At 40.5% G+C, this 20,750-nt stretch overlaps 1 protein-coding gene across 10 annotated transcripts in view; it reads right to left on the bottom strand.

Moving 5' to 3' along the window:
* HHLA2 (HERV-H LTR-associating 2) overlaps positions 1 to 20,750 on the bottom strand; it is an 83,680-nt gene that overhangs the window by 42,544 nt on the left and 20,386 nt on the right. The window contains exon 1 of one of the 10 annotated variants that reach the window (XM_053565227.1): positions 8,370 to 8,410. The exons of the other annotated variants lie outside the window; for them this stretch is intronic. The gene's annotated coding sequence lies outside the window, so the exon portion shown is untranslated. Of the gene's footprint in view, positions 1 to 8,369; positions 8,411 to 20,750 lie in introns of those variants that run through there. 10 annotated transcript variants of the gene reach the window in all.

Raw genomic sequence — 20,750 nt, 5'->3', positions numbered from 1 at the left:
CTGAGGGGGAGTCACGCCTCGCGGCACTTCCCTGCGGTGCAGTGCAGCAACCCTCCCCGGGCATACGGGGCCCAAGACTGAATAAGACTCTGGCCTCCCCGCTGAGAGCTGAGAACCCCTACTCTCACTCGGGGTCTGAGGGCCTATCCCCCAGGAGTTCGGCTCCTTGGGTGATTTCTCGAGGGGAGTGCACAGTGCCTGAGCTGCGTCAGGTCAGCGCTGACTCTGGGACACGTGAGCGAGGAGAGGGCACTCCGCTGAGGGGAAATCAAGCCTTGGCGGCACTTCCCTGCAGTGCAGTACAGGAGCCCTCCCCGGGCACAAGACTGAATAAGACTCTGGCCTCCCCCCTGAGAGCTGAGAGCCCCTACTCTCACTCGGGGTCTGAGGGCCTATCCCTCCGGAGTTCAGCTCCTTGGGTGATTTCTCGAGGGGAGTGCACAGTGCCTGAGCTGCGTCAGGTCAGCGCTGACTCTGGGATACTGAGCGAGGAGAGGGCACTCTGCTGAGGGAAAATCAAGCCTTGGCGGCACTTCCCTGCGGTGCAGTGCAGGAGCCCTCCCCGGACCGTAGTATTGCGTGAAACTGAATGAAACTCTAGCTTCCCCCCGCCCCACTCCCAATCCGGGTCTGGGGGCCCATCCCCCAAGAGTTCTGATTCTTGGGGGATCTCTTAAGGGGTGTGGACCCAGCACAAACTGCGGCCGCTCAGTGCTGACTCTGGGGCGCGGGACAGAGGAGAAAAGGGTCGCCTGAGTGCCCACACCAGAGCAGCAGTTCCCTGGAGGTAGATCAACAGCCGTTTTTTCTTTAACGGCAGAACGCTCACTTCTGGATATTCTGAGGCCACACCCCCTGTCTCCCTGGGCAACCAGAGGAGGCTACCGGTGACACGGCTCACAAACCCGGAAGCCTCCAGGGCGGGGCCGACCCAGAGAGGTGTTCAGACGCAATTCTCCAGCAGCAAAGACGTTTAAACTCAAAACAGCCCGTCTCCTGTAGGCGACGACAGGAACAGAGACAGAACCTCACAAAGTTGTCTGTTCTGTTCTGTTCTGTTAGCAGCATCCATCAGGGACGGGGCTAAGCCTGAGTGAACACCTCCTTCCCATCACCTGCATCAAACACTCAAAGATGTCAGGCCCCATCTCCTCCTGCTAGATAGCGGCAGTCTGCGGGGGCCTGGCAGACTTCCTCGCGATTCAGGCAGGTGCAAACCCCTGGAGTGTCTGTTCACTGCAGGCAACTGGGTTAGCCATCTGCAGAGATACCAGTGACTGGGTCCGACGGAGGGGCAAAGTGGGGAAGGAGACGTCAACCTTCCCAGACTGCTCTGTTTGCGGGGTGGCTCCTCCTGACTCCACGCTGCACTGGGGTGAGCTGTCTCAGAGGAGTCACCAGGCCCCTGTGATCCAGTTCCCAGAGACCTCTTGAACCCTTCCACCTGAGACAAGTGCCGATTGAGACAGTTGATACGGACCTTTTGAACTGGGCTAATAGACTGAGGACTTTTCAGGTGGTGCCCTGGGTGTGCGATTGTAGGAAGGTTTGATTCTCCTTTTCCAACTGGGGCCAGAGGTGGGCAGGCGGGGTGACTTAATTGCTGATTTTTCCACACAGCTGAGACTTCAAGCCAGAGTAGAAGTTGCAATAGGATCGAACAGAAACCAGCTGAAAACAAGACAGAACCACTTTGCTCCACCACACCAGACAGGGCCCCAGTTTCTCAGGCCACAGCACTGTACGGGCCCTCGATAAAACCCCAGGGGAAAAACCAAAGGGAGTAAACCATGGGGCGGAATCAGCGGAAAAACTCTGGTAACATGAATAACCAGAATAGATCAACCCCCCCAAGAAAAGATACGGCAGATGTGATTGAAGATCCCATTCATAAACAACTGGCTGAGATGTCAGAAGTCGAATTCAGAATTTGGTTTGCAGACAAGATTAATAAAATGGAATTAGGAATTCGAGGAGAAATTCAAAAACTGTCTCAAGAATTTAACGAATTTAAAGACAAAACCACCAAAGACTTAGACACACTGAAACAAGAACTTACAGCCCTCAAAGATATGAAAAATACAGTAGAATCCCTCAGTAACAGAATGGAGCAAGCAGAAGAAAGGATTTCTGACATTGAAGATAAAGTCTTCGAACGCTCCCAATCTCTCAAAGAGGAAGAGAAATGGAGAGTAAAAACGGATCACTCACTCAGAGAGCTCTCAGATAATTCGAAAAAAAAATAACATAAGGGTTATAGGAATTTCGGAGGCTGATGACGTGGCAGCCAAGCGCACAGAGGCCCTTCTACATGAAATTATGAAAGAAAATTTTCCAGACATGCCTAGAGAATCTGAAATTCAGATAGCAGACAGCTTCAGAACCCCAGCACGATTCAACCCCAAAAAGCCATCTCCCAGACATATCATAATTAGCTTCACTAAAGTTAACATGAAAGAGAAGATTCTCAAAGCAGCCCGGCGAAAGAAAACTATAACGTACAAAGGTAAGAATATTAGAATAACTGCAGATCTCTCTGCTGAAACTTTTCAAGCAAGAAGAGGCTGGTCATCAACTTTTAATCTCCTAAAGCAAAAAAACTTTCAACCCAGGATCTTGTATCCAGCTAAACTGAGTTTCATCTATGATGGAGAAATTAAATACTTCAATGACATTCATATGTTGAAAAAATTTGCCATAAGTAAACCAGCTCTTCAGGATGTTCTCAGACCTATCCTCCACAATGACCAACCCAATCCTATACCACAAAAGTAAACTCACTCAGAAACTTCGGATCAAACTCCAACTTCCACACTGGCGAAAGGATTAAAAATGTCCACTGGACCTTTGAAAAACTCGATACCCAAAATTCCACCAGGCTTATCCTTACTCTCCATCAATGTGAATGGCTTAAACTGTCCTCTAAAGAGGCATAGGTTAGCTGACTGGATACAAAAACTTAAGCCAGATATTTGTTGCATACAAGAGTCACATCTCAACTTAAAAGACAAATACAGACTCAGGGTGAAAGGATGGTCATCCATATTTCAGGCAAATGGTAATCAGAAAAAAGCAGGTGTTGCAATTTTATTTGCAGATACAGTAGGCTTTAAACCATCAAAAGTAAGGAAGGACAAGAATGGTCACTTCATATTTGTTAAGGGTAATACTCAATATGACGAGATCTCAATTATTAATATCTATGCACCCAACCAGAATGCACCTCAATTTATAAGAGAAACTCTAACAGACATGAGTAACTTGATTTCCTCCAGCTCCATAATCGTTGGAGATTTCAACACTCCCTTGGCAGTGTTGGATCGATCCTCCAGAAAGAAGCTGAGCAAAGAAATCTTAGATTTAAACCTAACCATCCAGTATTTAGATTTAGCAGACATCTACAGAACATTTCATCCCAACAAAACTGAATACACATACTTCTCATCAGCCCACGGAACTTACTCCAAAATTGATCACATTTTAGGTCACAAGTCTAACCTCAGTCAATTTAAAGGAATAGAAATTATTCCATGCATCTTCTCGGACCATCATGGAATAAAACTTGAATTGAGTAACAACAGGAATCTGCATACCCATACAAAAACATGGAAGTTAAATAACCTTATGCTGAATGATAGCTGGGTCAGAGATGAGATTAAGAAAGAAATCACCAATTTTTTGGAACAAAATGACAATGAAGACACAAGCTATCAGAACCTCTGGGACACTGCAAAGGCAGTTCTAAGAGGGAAATTTATAGCACTGCAAGCCTTCCTCAAGAGAACGGAAAGAGAGGAAGTTAACAACTTAATGGGACATCTCACGCAACTGGAAAAGGAAGAACATTCCAACCCCAAACCCAGTAGAAGAAAAGAAATAACCAAAATTAGAGCAGAATTAAATGAAATTGAAAACAAAAGAATAATACAACAGATCAATAAATCAAAAAGCTGGTTTTTTGAAAAGGTCAATAAAATAGATAAACCTCTGGCCAACCTAATCAGGAAAAAAAGAGTAAAATCTCTAATATCATCAATCAGAAACAACAAAGACAAAATAACCACAGACTCATCAGAAATCCAAAAAATCCTTAATGAATATTACAAGAAACTTTATTCTCAGAAATATGAAAATCTGAAGGAAATAGACCGATACTTGGAAGCACGCCACCTTCCAAGACTTAACCAGAATCAAGTGGAAATGTTGAACAGACCCATATCAAGTTCAGAAATAGCATCAACTATACAAAACCTCCCTAAAAAGAAAAGCCCGGGACCAGATGGTTTCACGTCAGAATTCTACCAAACCTTTAAAGAGGAATTAGTACCTATATTACTCAACCTGTTCCAAAAGGTAGAAAAAGAAGGAAGACTACCCAACACGTTCTATGAAGCAAATATCACCCTGATCCCCAAACCAGGAAAAGACCCAACAAGAAAAGAGAATTATAGACCAATATCACTAATGAATATAGATGCAAAAATATTCAACAAGATCCTAACAAACAGAATCCAGCAACACATCAAACAAATTATACATCATGACCAAGTTGGTTTTATCCCAGGGTCTCAAGGCTGGTTCAATATACGTAAATCTATAAATGTAATTCAGCACATAAACAAATTAAAAAACAAAGACCATATGATTCTCTCAATTGATGCAGAAAAAGCTTTTGATAATATCCAGCATCCCTTCATGATCAGAACACTCAAGAAAATTGGTCTAGAAGGGACTTTTCTTAAACTGATAGAGGCTATCTACAGCAAACCCACAGCCAATATCATATTGAATGGAGTTAAATTGGAATCATTTCCACTCAGATCAGGAACCAGACAAGGCTGCCCATTGTCTCCATTGCTTTTCAACATTGTAATGGAAGTTTTAGCCACCGCAATTAGGGAAGAAAAGGCGATCAAGGGTATCCATATAGGGTCAGAAGAGATCAAACTCTCGCTCTTCGCAGATGATATGATTGTGTATCTGGAAAACACTAGGGACTCTACTACAAAACTCCTAGAAGTGATCAAGGAATACAGCAGCGTCTCAGGTTACAAAATCAACATTCATAAATCGGTAGCCTTTATATACACCAACAACAGTCAAATTGAAAAAGCAGTTAAGGACTCTATCCCATTCACAGTAGTGCCAAAGAAGATGAAATATTTGGGAATTTACCTAACAAAAGACGTGAAAGATCTCTATAAAGAGAACTATGAAACTCTAAGAAAAGAAATAGCTGAAAATGTTAACAAATGGAAAAACATACCATGCTCATGGCTAGGAAGAATCAACATTATCAAAATGTCCATACTACCCAAAGCAATATATACTTTCAACGCACTCCCTATTAAAGCTCCACTGTCATATTTTAAAGATCTTGAAAAAACATTACTTCGTTTTATATGGAATCAGAAAAAACCTCGAATAGCCAAGACATTACTCAGAAATAAAAACAAAACAGGAGGAATCACACTACCAGACCTCAGTCTTTACTACAAATCGATAGTGATCAAAACAGCATGGTATTGGCACAAAAACAGAGAAGTAGATATCTGGAATAGAATAGAGAACCAAGAGATGAATCCAGCTACTTACCGCTATTTGATTTTTGACAAGCCAATTAAAAACATTCAGTGGGGAAAAGATTCCCTATTTAACAAATGGTGCTGGGTGAACTGGCTGGCAACCTGCAGAAGACTGAAATTGGACCCACACCTTTCACCATTAACTAAGATAGACTCTCATTGGATTAAAGATTTAAACTTAAGACATGAAACTATAAAAATACTAGAGGAGAATGCAGGGAAAACCCTTGAAGAAATTGGGCTGGGTGAGTATTTCATGAGGAGAACCCCCCGGGCAATTGAAGCAGCTTCAAAAATACACTACTGGGACTTGATCAAACTAAAAAGCTTCTGCACAGCTAAGAACACAGTAAGCAGAGCAAGCAGACAGCCTTCAGAATGGGAGAAGATATTTGCAGGGTATAACTCTGACAAAGGTTTAATAACCAGAATCCACAGAGAACTCAAACGCATCAGCAAGAAAAAAACAAGGGATCCCATCGCAGGCTGGGCAAGGGATTTGAAGAGAAACTTCTCTGAAGAAGACAGGCGCACGGCCTTCAGACATATGAAAAAATGCTCATCATCTTTAATCATCAGAGAAATGCAAATCAAAACTACTTTGAGATATCATCTAACTCCAATGAGACTAGCCTATATCACAAAATCTCAAGACCAGAGATGTTGGCGTGGATGCGGAGAAAAGGGAACACTTCTGCACTGCTGGTGGGAATGCAAATTAATACATTCCTTTTGGAGGGATATATGGAGAACACTCAGAGATCTAAAAATAGATCTGCCATTCAATCCTGTAATTCCTCTGCTGGGCATATACCCAGAAGACCAAAAATCACAACATAACAAAGATATTTGTACCAGAATGTTTATTGCAGCCCAATTCATAATTGCTAAGTCATGGAAAAAGCCGAAGTGCCCATCGATCCACGAATGGATTAATAAATTGTGGTATATGTATACCATGGAATACTATGCAGCCTTAAAGAAAGATGGAGACTTTACCTCTTTCATGTTTACATGGATGGAGCTGGAACATATTCTTCTTAGTAAAGTATCCCAAGAATGGAAGAAAAAATACCCAATGTACACAGCCCTACTATGAAACTAATTTGGGACTCTCACATGAAAGCTATAACCCAGCTACAACTTAACAATAGGGGGAAGTGGGAAAGGGGGGGTGGGTAGAGGGAGGGGAATCGGTGGGATCACACCTGTGGTGCATATTACAGGGGTATTTGCGAAACTTGGTAAATGTAGAATATAAATGTTTTGGCACAGTAACTGAGATAACGCCGGAAAGGCTATGTTAACCACTGGGATAAAAATGTGTCAAATGGTTTATGAAGTGAGTGTATGATGCCCCATAATCATATCATTGTATACACTTATGATTTAATAAAAAAATTAAAAAAAAAAAAAAAGAAATAACTGAAAATGAAACTCACAAGCACTTCAGATATTGGAGTTTTTAGATATCAACTTTAAAATATCCATACTTGTTTTGTTCAAAAAGACAAGATAAAGAATTTTAGAAGAAAACTGAAAACCATTATAAATACCATATAGAAACTGTAAGATCTTGATCTTAGAAATAATTGAAATTAGCAATAATTGAACAGATTATTTTGACAGCTGACTAGACAGTTGAAGAGAATTGGTACAAAAGAACTATTCAGAATGAAGCAAAGATAAACAGAAGGATGAAAACATTATAAATAAAGATGATAAATAGGATATAGTGAGAAGGTATAACATAAGTTAAAGTGGAATTCTAGGAAAAGGCAATGACAGGGTATAAGAGATGTTTGAAGAAATAATGGCTGAGAATTTCTCAATCTGAAAAGCAGCATAGATTCAAGAAGGCCCATAAACCTCAAACAGGATAACCAACCAGGTACCTCATAGCAAAATGTTAAAAAACCAAGAGAAAGAAAGTTTTAAAGGAGTCAGAAGGAACAAAAAAGGCAGGCTGTCTTCAAAAGACCAACAATTAGGCAAATAGCTGGCTTTTAAACAGGGGTGGTAGGCACCAAACAATAAGAAAAAATATCTTCAACGTACTAAAAGAAAATAACTTCCAATCAAAAATTATAACTCCCCAAATATAACTTATAACCCCAAATTATAGCAAACATGTATTTCAAGAATAAAATGAAATAATTTTTAGCCACATGAAACAGAATTTATAACCAGCAAATCTGTATTAAAAGAATTACCAAAGGCATATTTCTCAGGCATAAGGAAAATGGTATCAGGTGGAAGTCCAAATTCAGGAAGAGATGAAGAGCATGGGGCAATTTTAAATAAGTAGACTAGCTTTCTGCCCAGGGATGCCACTGAGGGAGCATCATAAAGTCTGTCTTCCCACTGCAGTCATGTCTAAGTCACAATCTCCTAAAGAACCTGAATCCCTGAACCCCTGCTGAAGTTCTCCATCTGATGGTTGAGCTTTGAAACAACTAAGAGTTTGAAGTCACTTTAAGCATGGGGCATGTTCATGGACTATGTGGTAATGACATATCCAAACACCAAGTGGCTCCAGGGGATTAGGGTTTGTCACACGTGCTTCAGTGAAGGAAGTAGATACAGCCATGAATGCTAGGCCACAAAAGTGGGTAGGAGAGCTGTGGAATGACAAGCTTTCTTGAGAGAAGATTCTCAAAGATCAACAGCCCATTGCACTGTGAAAAATACCTTTGTTGGTAACCTAAAAGATACTGAAGAACATAACCCAAGAAATTATTTTGAACTCTATGGAAAAATTAGGTGATTGAAATTATAACTCACTGAGGCAGTGGCAAGAAGAGGGGCTTTGCTTTTGTAACCTTTGAAAACATGGCTCCATGGATAAGACTGTCATTCAGGGATACAATCCTGTGAAAAGTGACAACTACGAAGTCAGGAGAGCCTTGTTGAAGCAAGATATTGCTAGTACTTTATTCAGCCAATGAGATTGAAGTGGTTCTGGAAAATCTGGTGGTAGTTTTGGTGGAAATGACATCTTTGGTCTCAGGAAACTTCACTGCTCATGGTGGTTTTGGTGGTGGTCATGGTGGCATTGGGTTTGGCTATAATGGATTTGGTGATGATGGAAGCAATTTCAAAGGTGGTGGAAACTATGATGATTTTGGCAATTTCATTAATCAATCTTCAACTTTTGGATCCACAAAATGAAGAAACTCCATAGGCACAAGTTCTGTCCCCTACTATGGTAGATGCCAATACTTTTCTAAACCATGAAACCAAGGTAGCTATGGCAGTTCCAACAGTAGCAGTAGCTATGACAGTGGCAGGAGGTTTTAATTCTGTCAGGAAACAAAGCTTAGCAAGAGAGGAGAGCCAGAGGTCTGACAGGGGAGGTACAGGTTATAACAGAGAGGTGAACTCAGCCAAGCACCATGATGATAGGGCCCAGCTGCTGCTAAGACATGTTTTAGACAATACTCACGTATATGTACGTGTAAAAAACTCAAGGACTGTATGTGTGACTAATTGCATAGCAGGTTATTTTAGTTTCTGTTCTCTGGAAAGTGTAAAGCATTCCAACAAAGGATTTTAATGAAGATTATTTTGCAGTCATGTTGATTGCTAAATAGTCTCATCATGATGCTGAGTAACCGTAGACTACTGACAATAAGGTTTGAAATACAGATACTTAAAATATAAACACATTGACATTTTTATTTTAAATATGAATTAAAGACAGAATTAAAGGATACAACAATGACTTAAGAGTTTAGAAGGGGCTAAGAAGAGTTGAGCTGTCTAGAAGGAGCCTAAGGTCCTTTCACTGCTTGTTAAAACCAATTAACATAAGGTTAAAAGAACCAGTGAGGTATATCCTAATTTTTTGGTTCACAGTAAAAGAACTATAGAAGCATGTATAACTTCCAAGGTAGTAGAGGAAAAAAATAGAATTTTAAATTTGGAGAAAGGCCCAGAAAGAAGGAACTTTCTCTCTCTCTCTTTTTTTTTTGAGCAAGTAAGCATTTAATGCAGTACTTTTAAATCAAATCCCACTAAGAAATTTAAGAAAAAAGTAAAAATGTTTCCTAGGATAAAGGCCTCAATGCTGTGACTAATCTGTCTTCACAAAAGAAAATGACTCCTCTTTCAGTCAGACAAAAGGACATCCATTATTTATGGCAATACAGCACTCAATCCCAGTCACTGACCAAATCTTGGCGTTCCTACTCCATGACATCTCTCGTATCTTTCTTTTTGACATTTTCCTAGAAAGGAGGACATGTGTGGATTAGGGGGAGAAACAGAATAGATGAGAGAAGCAGAAAGCACTGAGTCAGACACAAGCCATCCACAAGACCCAAACTGTAGGATTTGACTTACCTGAAACTCCAAAAACAGGCAAAACTAAACTGTAGCATTTAGAAATGCACAGGTAAGTAGTAACACTAAAGAAAAGCCAGGAAAGGATTGCCATAGTACTTAGGAAGTGGTTTCTGTTGAGGAGAGAGAAGGTGATGACTTGGAGGAGACATGTGTGAGTCTTGTAAAAGACTAGGAAAGCTTTATTGTTTGGCTAACCAGGTGGTGACTGCTGGGCTCTTGTGCTGATTCACTTAGCGATATTTTGTGTATTTCTCTGTACTTACTCTATTTCTATAAAAAATAAATAATGTAAGGAGAACTAAATGTGATGGTAAAATATTCATAAATATATAGTTAAATAAAATAAGGTACAAAATGGCAAAAGGGTATGCTCTTATTTAGGCTTAAAAAGCCCAAATCGTCACATACATGTTTGTATTTGCATAAATAATTTTGAAAACAATATATTTAAGTGGGGCCATTGCCTGTAAGAGGGGAGACTAGGACACTGGTATTTATGGGAAGTGGGGTCTAATTTTTATCTATATGCTTTTGCTGTGAAAAAAACTGAACTGTATTTAATATAAAAATGTTTTGCCAACCTGTAAGTTAACTGATTCTATCAAATGGCAACCCTCTTGTTTTCAAACAATCTTAATTAAAAATCTTAATTTAAGTCTGGCATTTTTAACCAAGAATTGTAAATTATTGCTAAACTTATGAAAATTTGATCCATCTTTTGAACAACTAAGGAGGGAAAAGTGGCTTTTATTTTAAATGCATGCTCATGAATTGATTATCTTTCCATTTCTCTTCACATAAATGGAGTAGAGATGGGTATAGATGATTTTCATTTCAACCCCCTTCTAAGACATTGTGATGATGCCATCTGCATTGCAATGCAGTGCTACTTAAAAAGGCCACAAATGTAGGGTAAACCAAATGGCTGAATTTAAGAAAATGCCACAAATTATGAAATTTTACTTTAGGCCTGTAGTTATATGAACAAGTAGATTATACATATCTAATAATATGGATAATCTGGGTTGTCAGGGCAATTATTAATAGGACTAAACACAGTATGCATTTAGTAAGAATTTAGCAATAAATGAAAAGATGGCATCCATTGTTGACAAGAGTGAAGAAATAAGCCTGCTCAGGATTTCTGGATTAAGACAGCAGCTTGAACACATGCCTTTATTTCTTACCCACATAACTCAGTAAAAATGTAAGGAAGAGATTAGAAAAAGATATAAAGCAGAAAAACAGCAGAGGCAAAAAATAAAATAAAAATAAAAAACATGGAAGCTAGAGAAATATGGGCAAGTAGTAACTAAGACACAGGAAAATGAATCTCTAGCTAGTACTGGGAAAACGTTAGTCTGTTATACCAGAGTACTCAAAGGGCATAGGAATGGTCTTTAGGAATTGGTGATGGAAGACTGAGATAAGAAAACCTTGTGGGAGAGCTGTTACCTGTAGCCATTCAATCCAGGTGGGAAGGATGCCCCCCCAGTTAATAGGTGAGAAGTCCTGATTGAACATGCCATGAACGCATCGAGTGAAGGGAACAAATTCTATTACAACATGGAACTTTCTGAGCAGAGCAGGACAATACCTAACCTTGTCTGGAATTGGTTTGAGTGCCTTGAAAGAGAAAGAATGAAGGAAAGTAGCCCTGGTTTTTAATCATAGTTAGGGTTGGCATGAGGGAAGAGTTTGCTCCCCATCTGGTTTGAACCTGCTGCTGTGTCAAGAGAAGGAGTGCACTGGTTTTCTTACCAACTGACCCAAATATGGGGAGAAAGGAGAATTGGAGGAGGAGGAGGTAAGGTGGATGAAGCTCTCAGCAACTTTTAAATTGAGTCAGACTTTAGTATACTAATGAAGAAATTAAACCTCACCATAATGAAGGTCTGATACTTGGGACATCAGGTGGGAAGAGTCTCAGAGCACCGTCAGGTTCTAAGAAAGTTTCAGCCAGATAAGTAGAGGGGTCCTATGCCAAAGGCACCCAACTAAGGAATTGAATCTTACATTAATACCTCCAACTGAATAGCGGGCACTGTCAATTATGCTCCCCATAGCAGAAGGCCTCAGTACTTTCATGGTTGCCATAGTGTGTGTGGCAGAATTAGGAGACAAAACCCATAGTGAAAAGATGATGGTTCCCTCATTGATAAATAATTGGAATAAGACATAACTACAAAAAAGAATCTGACAGTTGTAAAATGGCTAAGCCTAAACCTCAACAACATACAAGCAGTCTCTAAGTTACAAACATCCGACTTTCATACAACTTGCACTTACAAATGGGGGCTATGACAGGTAATAGGCAAATGTACCTGTTCCAACTTAAATACAGATTCAATTTAAGAACAAACCCATAGAACTTATCTTGTCCATAAACCAGGGACTGGCTGTAGTTAAGTAGGTGTGAGGGTTTCAATGTCAACGTAGTATGACTCCATTTTTTTTTTTAAGTCAAATACATGATATGGTTGAAGTTAAAAATACTTGACTGGTTACCACTACAGTTCTTTTTAGGGACTTCATCTCCTTCCCTCCTAGACCCTCAGGTCCTAAACTATATCAGCAAGGCACTTTCCTAAGGCATTGTGAATAAGAAACAAGAATTTGGGATGTGGGAAGGCAAGAAGAAGAAAGAAAGAATAAAGTAGTTAGTGGCCAATGGACTTAAAGCTGTCTTGTGATATTATGTATTTGGGAAGAATAAGGTGAAGGCGCTGTTTGCTGAGTAGAGATAAGAAAATAGTTACAAGATGAATGAAGTGAGATGTGATAACCAGTGTTGACAAGGAGACAAAGACATCTGAGTCACTGAGAAATTCCAGCCATCTTGGGGCGTGCACTAAACTTTCCACATGACTTGGAATGGGAATAAGCTGATCTATGGTAGACTGCAGGAGATGGGGTTAACACAACCTTTATCTTAACATACACAGATGCAAAATATATGTGGGTAGAAAAAATTTAACAGCACAAATAAAATGTTAATATTGTTTCTGTACATGATGGGATTATAGATTTATTTTCTCTGTATTTTCTAAGTTTTCTTCAATGAACAGAAACTGGTATAATATAAAGTAGTAGATATTTGGGTAATTGCATATTTCCAGGAATTACACTGAACATTAGCTAAGTAAAGTCATTGTTTTCAGCACGGTTTCCAACATAATTGGTCAATTATAAAAGAACTCTATAGAACAGATCAATTCCCCTGTAACCAGTGGATGCATTTTGCAGCTAATTCATCTTGGTAGGCATATTTAGAAGACCATGTTTGTCAAAGGAGAACTGTTAGGAATATTTTTCCTCCATGGCCATTGATGACAGCCTTCGTGAAAAGCTTTTTAACCAACACCACTTCTTCTTTGCTTTATAATGAGAACTGAAGAAAAATCTTGCTCCAATAAGAACTGAATTCAAAATCAGGAATAATTAACATTTAAGAATCAATCTCCCTGTATGCTAGCCTAAGTCGTCCTCTTATGGACTTCACTCATCAGGATTCTATTAGTACACTTCTGTACTATTTATGCAAAATAATAATATGTTCAATGACTGGAATATAAAGATATTCCTTTCTTCCCTCACTGCTACTCACTCACCCCTTCACTTGCCTGCTTAATTGTTCAAACCAATAGATCCATCAATCAGCAACAGCTGGCCCTTTAGAAGCCCTGCTCCAGGGGAATGAAGGTCTCTCCTTAATATAAATACCTGGTTAAAAGAATTTCACAGAGATCTTAACTGTATGACACACATCCATTCCTACAGACTTCTTAAGTTCTATCCTTGCGTTAAGCTAGACCACTGGCCACAATGTCCTCCCATAAAAGGGAAAGTGTTCCCCTTCCTTCCAGGAAGGCCCTGCCTTATATCAGGGTTCACAATTTGGTGGTAAGAACTGGGGTTGGATCCCAATTTCTCTAGTCCATGAGCTGGGCACCCTAGTACATTGTCCAATCTGATTCATTGTCCAGGGCAGCATAGTTTATGTGATTAGGAGACATTAACTTAGTCCCATAAGGAAATCCTGCCACAAAATCATGCTTTGATTTTAAACCTTCACTGTCCTTATGTCTCTCCAGCCATATCTGTTAAGGATTTTAGTGGACTAATGTTACCCAGCTTTTTGGATTTCATGGACTAGTTAAAAAAAAAAAAAATTGGCTTTGGGATATTGACACAGGTTGCCAAATTTTACTTAAAAATAGGACTTTAAATATGAAAATTACTAAGCATAGCAATTTCAAAATAAAAGGCCAATATTTTCAAGAAATAAGAAATAAAAGCCATCTACTTAAACCTACATTTATACTTTGATAAAGTAAAGCTAAATCAATGTGTTAGGATACAACTGACCTAACCATCACTGCCTGCCTTCTTAGTGTCCTTGTGCTACTCTCCTTCCTTCATACCAACAGTCTTTAGCTTCTCTAGCCTTTAAATTGCCATCTCCAGGGCTGCAGATCAGTGCTGTTTGGTCAGTGGTCTACTGGGAACTGGGCTGCACACCAGGTGGTGAGTGGTGGGCAAGCAAAGGCTTCATCTGTCACTGACTCTCATCACCCCCAGATGGGGCCATCTAACTGCAGGAAAACAAGCTCAGGGCTCCCGTGATTCTGCAATATAGTGAGTTGCATAATTATTATATATTACAATTTAATCATAATAGAAATAAAGTGCTGTACACAATATATGTAATACACTTGAATCATCTTGAGACCATCCTCCCACACCAATCCATGGAAAAATCATCTCCCATGAAAACTGTCCCTGGTGCCGAAAACGTTGGGGACCCCAGCCCTAACCTACCCCACCACCACTTCTTGTAGTCTCTGCACCTGGTGGATGCCTATTAGTCTTTCAGGATTCAGATTGGGGAATCAGGGAAGGACTCTAAGCCAGAGACATTTAAGCAAATTTAGGAACTGTTAATATTTTCATACATGATACACAAGTATAATTGGTTATACATTTGTATCTATAGATTTAATATTTATCACACCTGCTTGACTGTGACCTTCATGAGAAAAGTTTTTTTGCGTACATAATTTTCCCTGTCACCTGACCCAGAATCGGCTACATAATACTCAAGTAGATTAAACCAACATCCTTTATAGAATGTTCTCTGTGAGAGATCTGAATTTTAAGCCAGAAGAACTTCCTCCCTTCTGAATATTAAAGATTATATGATTTGTTTCCCACCTTGCCCAGTTCCCTAGAATCTCAGACACAAGGTTTACAATACATCATGGCAACTGTGTTGACTTTTCCAGTTGGAGTATTTACTTTGTTTCCCCTTTCATCTGTCTTTTTTTCTTTTTACCCTGTATTATAGACTGTTCTAAGAGGTTTTGAATTTCAGAAAGATGCAGGGTGTAAATAAATAAAAGCTTTTTATAATGCAATAGCTCACCTGTTCCTGAAATAAAATGCTGACATTTCAAATGTTCCTTATTGTAAAGGTTAGATGATTAAATATATTCCTCTTCTGATACCTCAGATTATCCAAATAAACATCAGCCACACATAAACCACACAAATGGATCAGGCTTGTGAACGAAGATAGTTTTAAGAGCTAGGTACGATATTTGAAAACCAAGAGAAAATGAAACGCAAGGCATAGCATTCTAGTTTAAAAAACAAACAACCATAAGAAAACTACCACATATACTTTTTATGCTTATTATATGCCCTTTTAAAATACCAAGAGAAGCCAGCTGCCCCCTGAGGTACTTTCCAAGGACTTTAAAGTAGCATCAAGACGCTATTTCTCCCATAAAGCTTATGTAGGTCTGCTATTAACATTCTAAATGGATTAGAGCAGCTCTCTCTAGTTTAGTAAATAATACTTAAAACTGGGCCAAATATCAATTAAGCTTAAAATTGTGCATTATTTTCTAATAAAGAGGATTAACACAAAATATACAGAGGCTAATAATCACTAATTGGCTTAATTACTCATCTAAGGCATACATCACCTGTAAAGATAGGTCAACGGCTCGTAGAAAGCATACTGACAGAGACCTTGGGCACAAGCTTGGGCTATTGGAGACTGCCAGCCCCATTCTATGTAACAGGGAGCCCTCTCTGTCACATCTGAGGAGTCTCCAACTGGAGACTTGTCAGAATAGAGACTTGTCAGAATATTCTTGTCTCCAAAGCCACAGAGCACAATCAGTATGCAAGGCATCTTCGTGGAACACCCAGGGCTCAGTTCTGAACTCAAGGCTCTTTTAAGGGCAGAGAGGTAAGAGAGCACACCCCCAGCACACATTTGATGAGCCACCTTGAATTTAATCTAATTCCACTGGGCAAGACACTCTGATAAAAGGCTTACCCGAACTACAAAAGCACCATTTTCAACCCATCTGGGAAAATAAGGGTGTTTGTTCTTCTGAAGATCTGAAAAGAAATTTTGACATAGAGCCAGGCATCCTTATTGGGAGGCACAGCAACCTTTGTATTCAGACGAGGAGGGGAGAAAAATCCCAGCACAGAGTGGCAGCCTCCTTTTACAGTGGGAAAACCTGAGCCCTGCTGTCAGTACAAGTACTTTAGTTAGCAGCAGGCAGGTGAGAGCAGAGGCTATGGAGTCAGGTCTGATTTTGATTTCCAGCTCCAAAAATCTATTAGTTATTTCACTGATAATAAGATAGTCTTTAAATTGTTTCCTCGCCTGTGAAATACAGCTTTGGGTTGGTAGAGGACACCAAGGGTCTCTTTAATCCTCACATCATCCCGCTGAAGTGGCTTGCTCTGGAATAGGTACACAAACATCTGTTCACATTCTACCACCCTCTCTTCACCTTCTCCTGTCTTCCTAGCTTTTCTTCTGACAGGGGAAGTTTGCAGAAGAGAGAAGGGAGCCCTGGATGTAACCAGGCCCAGCCCTAAGGCATCTGGGGCTAGTGCAGACCCTCCCCTCCCCTACCAACCTCCCTCGCCCCCAGAAATATTCTTAACCCTATCTGAAAATTGGGAAGCATTGTTTCTGCATCACAGTGGTAATTACATCTGGCAGTATGACCGTTTTCGTGCTAGGATCAAAGGACACATACAAAAGAAAGTAGCACCTGCTCTGTGATCATATTCCCTCAAGGAAACAATTCAATTGTGCCTTGCAAATTAAGGAGGATTTATTGGGGTCGGCAGAGAAAAGGGAGGAGCTTTCATGAAGTCACCATAACCCCCAGAAGAGGTGTGATAAGAGGTCCCTAAAAGCCCTCAACTTCCATTTCCACACTAGTAAGTTAGGACTGACTTGCTGAAGGTCACAGAGGATAATTTCAATGTGGCAAAGAGCCAGACCTGACTCCAAATCAGGTCTTTGTACTATCCGTGTCCATCCCTCACTCTATACATACAGGTAGGATCCTGTCTGGACACCTGTTGTACAGGACTTCAAGCTACTTAGCCCACCTCACACTCTGGCCATGCTGTAGCAATCAGTTCTGCAAAGATTTCAACCAGCTGGTTGCAGAGGCAGCCAGTGGCATCTTGTCTCGAGACCACACCAGCGCCCAGAGAGTTCTGAAGCAGAGACTGAGAAAGCCACAAGAATTCTCTCAGCATCCTCCCCAGTGCATGCATGCACAACCCAGAAATGGAGGAAGCGATGTCCACAGGGGCTGGACACCATGCATAAATGCTGTTCCCTCTCCGCCCCATGAATGATTCTGAAACACATTTCCTAACATTTCTCAGAAAATCCCACAGGATTGAGCACAGTTACCAGCAGCCATGACCTAGTCATCAATGCATCTCTGTTGACCTTTCTTTTCTTCCTGGTTTTACTCCCTTTGAATTGAAATCCTACTCATAGCACCATAGGGCTACCTATACCAGACTTTCCCTCCAAGAAAGAATTATGTATGATTCCAATCTGAGAAAAATGGTTTTATCTTGTAGTTTATATTTCCAGCCTTAGATCAGACTTGCATTTTTAATTACCCTGCAAATATTTGTACTCTTGAAAACTCCTGTGGTTCCACTCTCAATGGTCAAAAATAGTTTCATCTTTTTGCCTTGATATCTATCTTCTCCAGACCTCTTTAATTTTCATTAAGGCTCTATGTTTCCTCTACAGGTTTTAAACTAAGGCCAACTCTCCATTCCTCAAGGAAGTTCAGCTATTGTTGTATCCATTCTAACCATCACTATGCTGTTGAGAACTATAATTGAAGCTCTGTTCACAACCTCAACTTAACCATCTCACCAGACTAACAGACTTTCTTTCCTCTGTGTCTTTAAAGTTACCCTGGAGCAGAGTAAAAGGTGGAGATTAGCACACAGTGGGGTTACTGAGGGTGAGCTTTGCAGAGAAAGTTGTAAGGAAATGAGGAAGAAGGACAGAAGGAAAAGAAGCCAAGCAAAGATGGGTTTGGCCAAAGGCTTGTCCCTAGCTCATATCAGGGAGCACTGGAGCCTGAATGATACCAGACTTGCTCATCCTTACAGTAAAGGGGCTAGCTTCTTGTGTCCTTGAGTCAGTCACCGGCCATAGACCACCCGCCATGGAAAAGCAAGGACAAGGGCAAGGGCACACATCTGGAGAAGAGAACTCCCATGACTCATTAGCAGCCACCATGCACAGCAGATGGGATTTGGGTGCACCTGCCCAGAAAAGGATCTGGCGGGACAGCACCAGGGGCAACTGCTCATGTTGATGCCTGTCTTACAACACAGCTGACAGTCTTCAGGATCCAGCTGCCAAGAAACACCAACACCATAGGTTTTTGATAAAGAAAAAAATCAAGTACAGAACTGTTAGTCACACAGGTGATGGCTGGGAACCATCAGGAGCGAATGGGACAGTCTGGTGATTAGCAGTGACAAGCTGCTATGCCCTAAGCTAGGGCAACAACAAAAGAAGGTGGTGTTAATGGTTGGGGCTGCCTGAGGTGAGTGAGAGCCACTAAGAGGAAGCAGAGAAAAAAGCCTCTCCAGGGCACTCCTGATGTGAGGCTGGAAGGGAAGAACCTCGGTTCCTTCCTTTCTCCCATGCTTTTTCTGCCTGTGCCTTCCCTTCGCCAAACAGAGAAGCCAGAGGGGGAAGGAGCCTGCGGCACGTGGCTCCTTGCAAAGCAGAGTAGTAGGCAGAAGAGAACAAGAGCCCACAGGCAGACACTGGCCACTGCAGCAGGTCTGCATGCTCGGGTGTTCATGCCAAGAGTTGGGCACTTGCCACAACAGTAAGTTTCATCCATTTTCTCTGCCATTATATATAATAAACTAGTTTGGAGACATCTCGTTAGATAAAAATAGAAGTAATTGAGTCTATGCCAGGTCCCAGTTAATGCAATCAAATTTATACATATAGCATGTGTTGTTCAGCTCAGATTCTAGTTCTCAAACTGTGGAAAAGACCAAACTTGAAAGCAACACTTGTCCTCATGCCTGTTTCCAACCCCAAATTAGATCTAGGCAAAAGGGATAAGAGTTGGAGGATTGCAAAGGTAGCATCAAGAACTGAGTTCCATTCTATTTGTTGTTTTGGCACAGGCTGCCTTGCCAAGATGCTCCTTTTGCTGTAATTTCCATTTCCTCCTTTCTATGTCTAGGTAACTAAAACTTACTGTTTGATATTACTTGATAGTTTCAAAACATTAGCCATCTTTTTAAATGTTTCACTATGCACAGTAATAATTAAGCATTAACCATTGGCCCAAATTTAGTTTGCACATTTACATGTGTCTTTAATTATTTGTTGATTTGTGTCAGTACTTGAGACTACCCAAGAGACAGTTTAGACAAAGGCCATCCCAAGGGGCTTAGCAAAGTGATTACAGCCTTATTAAAAAGCACAGAAAGACAAGCCTCCCAGGTGTTGCCTCCCACTTAGAAATTACACAGCTGGGAAAAACCCACAGGTTGGCCATGAGTGGGTGATTTCCCAAGTACATATACTTCCTAAAGACATACTCCTGTTTTCATTTGGTAAAATGATAAAAATGTATTTCCAGAAATTTTCTCACTCCATATTGCTTTAAAACAGCTTGAAAGATCTATAAGTTATAACACTATCAAACCTATAGCATTTTGGTGAATGGCAAAAACTTATGCAAAAAATAGTACTTTTGTAGGCATGATAGCACACATTTGCCAAAACTTTGTGCTAAAGATGACTTAATATGCCCGTTAAATGCTGCATTTAAAAAAAGTTTCTGTGAGAAGGTGGAAGAGCAAGATGGCCAAATATTAAGTGTGAAAGTACAAATTTGACAGTTAGCATATGACATTTTACTTTGACACTTTGTGATGGTACACCTTTATTCTTTCAAATACATGTTTTGGATTGAAAATTAGCTTTCAAATTTTTTTAGAGTAATTTTTATGATATCACAGGTAAGTAAAAAATTTGTTAGTTTTGAATATGAGTTCCATTGTGGAACCACTGCAGTGCAGACAGCTCAAAGTATCAATGAAGTGTTTGGGAAGGAAGTGGCTTATGAATGCATAGTACATTGATGGTTTGAGAAGTTCCATTATGGTGATTTTAATCTTGAAAACGAACCAGCAAGGTGATCTGACACCAAAGTGGATAATAGTGATCTGAAAGCTGTAGTGAAAGTAAATCCAACAATATTGGACCATTTGAAACAGCAGTCCCCAACATTTGTCACCAGGGGTCAGTTTCATGAAAGACAGGTTGGGTGGGGGAGCCAGGGGGCGGAGCTTAGGCAGTAATGCGGTGATGGGAGTGATACAGATGAAGCTGCTTTGCTGAATCTTCTGTTCCCTACGTTTCACGGAAAGCAATTTTTCCATAAGTGGAGATAGGGGGATGGGGGTGGGGGACAGTGGAGC

Source organism: Nycticebus coucang, chromosome 16 (genome assembly GCF_027406575.1).
Source record: "Nycticebus coucang isolate mNycCou1 chromosome 16, mNycCou1.pri, whole genome shotgun sequence".
Lineage (NCBI taxonomy): Eukaryota > Metazoa > Chordata > Mammalia > Primates > Lorisidae > Nycticebus > Nycticebus coucang.
This window is presented reverse-complemented; position numbering and strand designations above follow the sequence as displayed.